This window comes from Anabrus simplex, chromosome 1, assembly GCF_040414725.1.
Source record: "Anabrus simplex isolate iqAnaSimp1 chromosome 1, ASM4041472v1, whole genome shotgun sequence".
Taxonomy (NCBI): Eukaryota; Metazoa; Arthropoda; class Insecta; order Orthoptera; family Tettigoniidae; genus Anabrus; species Anabrus simplex.
Window position 1 is genome coordinate 700,593,322 of NC_090265.1, and position 7,961 is coordinate 700,601,282.

A 7,961-nucleotide genomic window follows, 5' to 3' on the forward strand; every position below is an offset into this window, starting at 1 on the left:
CCGTTGTATCCCGACCCAATGTCTTACGCTCCAGCACACTGCTCTTGAGGTGGTAGAGGTGGGATCCATCACCGAGTCCGAGGGAGATACCGACCCTGGAGGGTAAACGAATAATAATAATAATAATAATAATAATAATAATAATAATAATAATAATAATAATAATAATAACATATCTATAACTGGTGCAAGGTTGGCAGTTCAGCAGCTTAGCCATTAAAACACGGAGGCAGGCAAATAAAACCTGAAAATAAAAATTCACAGCCTGTTTCCTGTCATTCGACCGGGTCAGGAATGGAATGAATGAAGCCCCCATCCCTAGCGGCGAGGATAGGAAATATACCGGCTGCCGAAGCCTGTCGCACTCCTCTGGGGCAATGAATTAATGAAATGAAATGATATTGGAGAATGTTGCTGGAATGAAAGATGACATGGAAAACCAGAGTACCCGGAGAAAAACCTGTCCTGCCTCCGCTTTGTCCAGCACAAATCTTACAAGGAGTGACCGGGATTTGAACCACGATATCCAGCGGTGAGAGGTCGGCGCGCTGCCGCCTGAGCCATGGAGGCTTCGCAAGTAAACCCTATTAAACATTATTTTTAATAATCTTACAATTACAGAATAATCCCTTTATTCATATAACTTGACAATATGTTGCATTACTTCTGTCTGCTGTAATTAAATTTATTCTAAGGTCTTACATTGTATTTGAGGGGGCCGGAATTCTTATTTTGGCAGGCGGGCCCCTATCACCCCTGAATTGGGATCTTACCAGAGCGTTATACCTCCTCCCTTTCCATTCTTTCTACAACCTTTAAACGCCCTTCTAGGCTATACTAAAACACTATGGTATCCCCAGAAATGAATCTGGGAAGCTTCTGTATTAGGTTAAACAAAATTTGAGTGTATGATAGGAAACTGCGATCATGAATATTGTAGAACAAGTACTGAGCCACACTAATACTGCGGGGATCGGAAATGAACAGGAGTATACCAAGGGAGGTCGGATAGGAAATAGGAAAAACCCACGCTCCCAGGTTGAAACACCTGTAGTCTGCTTTTACTCGTCTCTTACGACAGGTAGGGTTCGAGCCCGGGACCCGAATGCTGCAACATTGACCACTCAGCTAAGGTCCCGCACTTGTAGAAAATTCGTATAATATTGAACTATCGTATGTAGTTCTGGCGGAGAAATGCACAAGACTGTTCATATAATGCACTTGGCATGTTTTCCGCACACCGTGAATAACATTTTCTCCGTATACATTGTTGGGTACATATTCTCGAACTTCACTACTCCGTGATTTAAATTCACACTCGCAGCTGCCTAAAGACGAGGGTAAAACAGGTTGTTCCACATACAATACTTAAGATTTGCCAGTAAGACAGAAACAGGTGTTTACAACTCTTACCTTGAAATGAAGACTTGTAGTATCACGAACTTGTTGTTGACCTTCCTCTAATTCACTTCCTAGTTATACACAGGCTTGCTCTTGAAACCACTGGACCATTTCTTTTAATAAAAGGGATGTGTGGACGATGTCTGATAAGCTATTAACCAAGTGACAGAAAGCACGCTGCTTGTCACTTACAAAAACCGAACTCACACCACGCGCCACAGATGAGAAACTACAGAATGATGGGCAGTTGTGGCTGAGGTCGTGTAGAGCTCTTCAGCGCGCCCTGTTAATTCATAAGGCTGGGTGCGCCACTACAGCCATCTACACGAAACATTCGGAACTATAATGTCGACTTTCTCGTGCTGCCTGGTGGGGATAATCCAAAGTAGTTCGGAATATGCAGAGCCATTTCGAGGACAGCGCCACAACATTGAACTCGAATGTAATTTTAGCGTTTTAAGCAGGGGCGGTGCGTCATTAAGGGCCCCACCAGATTTTCGTACATAAGAGTTTAGAAATGTTACATTATTTATATTTTAGATAAAAGATTTAATGAGACCAAATTGATATCTGAGTACCACTGCCCTGCAATAATGAAATGAAAAATGAAAGTATTGAACCGGGAGGCACACCTCTACGCCTCACATTTAAATCTTGCGCCAATTAAAACTCCTCTCCAGGAGAAACTCTGAACTTGAAACTAGACCTATTTAAACGTTTCCTCTGAAGATGCCACTACCTTAATTTTGTGATGGTGAAGTTTCCAGTACTGTGTGTATTTCAACTTGTTTTTGTTTTCCGTTCATCAAGAAATTTGGACTTTCTCTCATAGAGGTCACTACAAAAAACTATGATCATGCACCCTGGTGCGAAGTGAAGGAACTTTATTTGAAGAAATGTTGTATTCATAAGTTTTCTACTTATTAAATTTCGTTCATTCATTTGTGGGTTGGCAATATTTATCTTTTCTTTCCGCCAGTTTTGAATTCAGCCAATCCAGAATTTCTGTAATTAATTTCTAACCAATCACCAAGGCTTCTTCTTCGATTTGGTGCGTAACTTATAGGTGACCAATAAAAGTGAGAGTGTGTGGCTTGATTATTCACAAAAGGTCTCGAACTTTCCCCGAGGGTTTATAAACGGCAGATTTTCACGTCTCTTGGCCATTTGATCAACATCTAACTAAGTGTGTGTGTATGTGAAGCAGGAGGCGGGAGGTACCTCTTTCATCAGGCAATAGTTCTTCAGCAAGGTAATGGCCGTTTAACATCTTTATTTCTTACTAGCTCAGCAGTTTAACCCGCGGGAAAGGTCCGAAACTTTTACCATGTAACCTACTTTTATAAAAATATAATTTTCTGCCGGCTTATGTAAAAACTTCATAAAATCTGCAACTGTAATTCGGGGATGGAGAGTGATTTACCCTCTCGAGCTCCCCTTCATATTGGTTTGAGGTGACTACGTTTTGTAACTAGTTTTCTTCTTTTCTGTAATGTCTTAAATTATTCTTATACGAGTCACGTCCATAGTTTGGGAATAGCCCCTGTTTCATCGGCCTAGTGCCTTTTAGGTTTTAAGAATGCATATTTAGGAGTGCAAGTACACGCCTCCATTCAACTTGGTGTTTCGGACCATTTACTTAACCTGTTCTTTTTCTGCTAAGGCCCCGTACGTTGGGTACGAGATACCCCCGTTTCTTTTGTGTAAGTTGTGCCTTGATGGCAAATAATTGTAAAGTCTGATATTGCCTTGAATAGGCTTGAAAAACTGAGAGCGTGTTAGCTCTTTTCTTGTGTTGTAAGAAGGCCTCTGGGAGGCTTGACATTGTAAAGTGGGAGCAGGTGCTCCATGTTATTAGGGGATTTCTACCCTTGAACAAATTTCTGCGTTGGGTTAGGGGTTCGAAATTGTAGCCCAAGAGAGTTAAAATTCTTGGATCCTTCTAAGTTTTGTTTCTAGATTGCTATGTCTTTGTAATTTCCCTAAAGTGAAAAGCTATCAAATTTCTATTTTTTTTTGGAAAATATAATCTTAGTTAAAATTTTAAATTAACTTTGACTTTGTAGTTAGACCCATTCATCCCGACACCTTCTTTCACCTCTGCTGTTCCACAGAAATCCCGGAAGAAGTATGATTATATTTAAAATGTCAAGCCAGGGGCTAGCTTTGACATGCCCGCGTGGCGAGTGTTACGGCGATGTTATTGCAAACTCACTTGTATTCTTCTAACCTCATGTAACATGTTCTGGTGATCATTTGCAGAGAAAAGTTTTCGACACGTTTCGAATTTTAGTTTACAGTTCGCTTTTAGTAGTTGCAGAATAGTGAGCATAAGTTCTGGATAGTTATTGTTTAACAGTGATTAGTACGTAGCGTTTTATTTTAAACGCGACACGACGAGCGCAGTTCCTTTATAAATGAGGTAACTTTTAAAGTATTTTATTATTATACTGCTAATAATAAGAGTTGGTGTCTGACATTTCTTAGAGGGAGGTCTGTTTACTGCCTGCCGGGGCGGGATAAAGGGAGTGGCTGTGTGGTTGCCATGGAAACGAGGGTGGGACGACTGCGGTTGCCATGGAGATAAAACTTCAGGGCAGCTCGTCTTGCTGGGGGTTGCCAAACCTGTCACTGTCACTGATAAGAACCTGATTGTTTGTATAAGAGTGATCGCAAATGGGACGACACCGCCTGGCCAGGTAGTCTACAACAGATCACAGCGGTCAGAATGAAGGAGGGAACAAGTGAGCCGGAAGCGAGGGGTAAGAGCATGTAGAAAGAAATGCTGGAATGTGGCAACATCGTGAAATGGCACGTGCAGTGCTCCTCCCTCTAACCTTACCTGTCAAACGCCAACTTTAGTTAAGTCTAGTATAGGGTGAATTAGCATCAAGCATGCTTAACTGTACTGATATTGCTAAAAGAAATGTAATGACAAGGTTTAATACAGTCACTCCCATAAATATTCGGCCAATGATAAAATCCGCGAATAAGTGATCACAATAACGCAGCCATGAGCAGAATATGAAAACACATGACTGTGTCCAAGTAATGAAATGACATGTGGTTGCTTATGCCGAATAGGAATCACGGAACATTGCTGTACAGTATGCTGTAAAAGAAAGGGCATTGCGCACATGCCTCAAATATATTCGGTCACCCAGAAAAGCCGGGATTGCCGCTGTGTTCGTTGACAGGGATAGGGCACATAGCGATGCAAACCGTTCAGTTCAGTAGTGCGGTGCCGCAAGACACGTTGTGCCGAAGTCATCTGCTGCAGTGTTGCGGATTGGTATCAAATAGGGCGCAAAAGACAACACAATAGAACCCCAGCTCGTGACATCTTGCTCGAAGTAAATAGCATAGAAAGATATTGCAGATGCTTGACATAAGCAGAACAACAGTTGGAGATATAATAAGACGATTCAAAAATGGGGACAGTTTTGGTTCAGTTCCCCGGACAGGCAGACTAAGAAGGCTGGCAGAACGAGAGGAGTGGTTTGTGCTTCGGAATGTGAAAAGGAACCGGCAGCAGCTGTTTTGGAGGAGTGTGGAAAGAAAGTGGGTACTAAAACCGTGCACTGTGAAGGAATAAGTTCTTTGGGACAAGAGCTAGGAAGAAACCATACATTAGTGCGGTATTAGAAAGAAGCGGCTAGAGTTCGCAAAAACCTACGTAAGCCAACCTAGTGCTTAGAGGGAGGGTGTGTTATTTGTTGATGAGTCAAAGTTCAACGTCTTCGGGTTCGATGGAAAGCAATTGGTGGAAACGTAACGAGGAACTGAAAACACGCAATTTTTAAACCAAACCAAACCCCATGGCACTACAGCTCTTGAAGGGCCTTGGCCTACCAAGGGACCACTGCTCAGCCCGAAGGCCTGCAGATTACGAGGTGCCGTGTGGTCAGCACGACGAACATCTCGGCTGTTATCCTTGGCTTTCTAGACCGGGGCCGCTATCTCACCGTCAGATAGCTCCTCAATTCTAATCACGTAGGCTGAGTGGACCTCGAACCAGTCCTCAGGTCCAGGTAAAAATCCCTGACCTGGCCGGAAATCGAACCTGGGGCCTCCGTGTGAAAGGCAGGCACGCTACCCCTACACCACGGGGCCTGCCAAGCAATTTACAAGCAACGGTAAAACATGGTGGAGGAAATGCAATGGTGTGGGGATGTGTTGCATCGAACGGGATTGGTGCACTGAGTTTCACTGAACATACTTTGACAAAAGAGGGATGTTTGGCTATCCTCGAAACAATTCACTAAAATCTGCGGAACAACTTGGTATACAGAGTACTTTCAAGTTCTACCAAGATAACAACCTCAAGCACAAGTCGTACCTTGTCAGGGAGTGGCTGCTGTACAATTGCCCGAAGGTTTTGCAGACTCCGCCACAATCACCCGACCTGAACGCCATCTGGAATATGTGGAGTCAAATGAAGACAGCTCTACAATTGCGGCCGCCAAGTTCCCACACAGACTTGAAGAGGAGACTGCTACAAGAATGGGCGGCGTGAAGCCAGTTATCGCCAGTACGCCGAATCGACTGGAAGAGGTAATAAAACATCAAAGTGGACCTACAAAGTCCTGAATGTGTAACAGGGTTGTAAATTGTGCGAGTTTATGCTGCTTTTTGTATAGTGGCCGAATATTTTTGAGGCGTCACTGGAATTACTACTTTTATTTAATGTACGAGAGATGGCGTACTAATGACTGTCAGAAGAGTTTGACTTACATCACAATGTTTGTAGAATGTGTTATTATGTTTTCCTACATGTTCCGTTGTATTATAGGTTATCATTATAGTGTAAGAAGTCCGGCTCCATGGCTAAATGGTTAGCGTGCTGGCCTTTGGTCACAGAGGTCCCGGGTTCGATTCCCGGCAGGGTCGGGAAATTTAACCAAAACTGGTTAATTTCGCTGACAGGGGGACTGGCTGTATGTGTTGTCTTCAACATCATTTCATCCTCAACACGGGAGTCAAATCGAAAGACCTACATCTGGCGAGCCGAACTGGTCCTCGGACACTCTCGACACTAAAAGCCATACGCCATTTCATTTCATAGTGTAAGAAGGCGTAGTGTAAAGGCGTGCTCGGTTCGCCCGGAAGGACGTGAGTTCGAATCCCCGTCAGGAAGTCGTCAAATTTAAGAAACGAGATTTCCACTTCCGGCCCTGAGGTTCACTCAGCCTACACCAAAAATGAGTACCAGGTTAATTCCTAGAGGCAAAGGCGGCCGGGCGTAGAGCTAACCACTCTACCCCATCAAGTGCCGAGGTTACGAATAGTGGAAGCCTTTACCTTACATTCCACCCCTCCAAGGGCCTTCATGGCCGTGCGGTTAGGAGCGCGCAGCTGTGAGCTCGCATCCGGGAGATAGTGGGTTCGAATCCCACTGTCGACAGCCTTGAATATGGTTTTCCGTGGTTTCCCATTTTCACACCAGGCAAATGCTGGGTCTGTACGTTAATTAAGGCCGCGGCCGCTTCCTTCCCATTCCTTGGCCTTTCCTGTCCCATCGTCGCCAGAAGACCTATCTGTGTCGGTGTGACGTAAAGCAAATAGCAAAAAAATAAAAGTGTGTCAAAAATCAGTGACCGAATATTTATTGGAGTGTCTGTATGTGTATATATATATATATATACAACAGCAGAAGCAACAAAAACTACATTAGTAATAATAATAATAACGTATAAAATATGTAAATATGTAATAATAATAATAATAATACCCACATTAGCCCCACCTGAAATTAGAGCCACAAGCCGCTACTGGTTTTAAGAACTTATTTTTGTTACTATTTTTACGTCGCACAAACACATCGAAGGTTTTCTGCTCTGGAAGGATGGGAAAGGGCGGATAGGAAGGTAGCGGCCGTAATCTTAATTCAGGTCGGGGGCGTAGCCAGGAGGGGGACGAGGCTACTGGGGGGGGGGTTAGAACCCCCCCCGCCAATGGAATATTTACAAACAAACAAAAAATACAGAAAACGAGAATAAACCTTAAAGTAAATAAACATTCAGAGATATAATTGTAGAACCAACAGATCTGTAATTCACTTGCATCATTGTCCTTATAATGACAAGTCATGCATGCTCCTACATTGTGTTCTACAATAATTTTGTAACTATTGGGTCGATGCATAAAATCGTGCGGTTCTTATATTGTATATTTTATTTTATTTTCTTGTTCTTGTTCATTTGTTTACCCTCCAGGGTCGAGTTTTCCCCTCTGACTCAGTTAGGATCCCACTTCTACCGCCTCAAGGGCAGTGTCCTGGAGCGTGAGACTTTGGGTCGGGAGGATGACCAGTACCTCGCCCAGGCGGCCTAACCTGCTATGCTGAACAGGGGCCTTGCGGTGGGATGCGAAGAGGAAAGGAAGCGGCCGTGGCCCAGTTAGGTACCATCCCGGCATTTTCCTGGAAATGAAGTGGAAAACCACGGAAAACGACTTCCAGGATGGCTGAGGTGGGAATCGAACCCAACTCAGTTGACCTCCCGAGGCTGAGTGGACCCCGTTCCAGCCCTCGTGCCACTTTTTAAATTTTGCGGCAGAGC

General features: G+C 43.8%; 1 protein-coding gene across 1 annotated transcript in view; it reads right to left on the reverse strand.

Moving 5' to 3' along the window:
• Window positions 1-1,635, reverse strand: part of Tsp5D (Tetraspanin 5D) — a 256,521-nt gene extending 254,886 nt beyond the window's left edge. Inside the window, exon 1 of the mRNA XM_067135970.2 lies at window positions 1,414-1,635. The gene's annotated coding sequence lies outside the window, so the exon portion shown is untranslated. The remainder of the gene's footprint in view (window positions 1-1,413) is intronic.
• Between the last annotated feature and the right edge of the window lie 6,326 nt (window positions 1,636-7,961).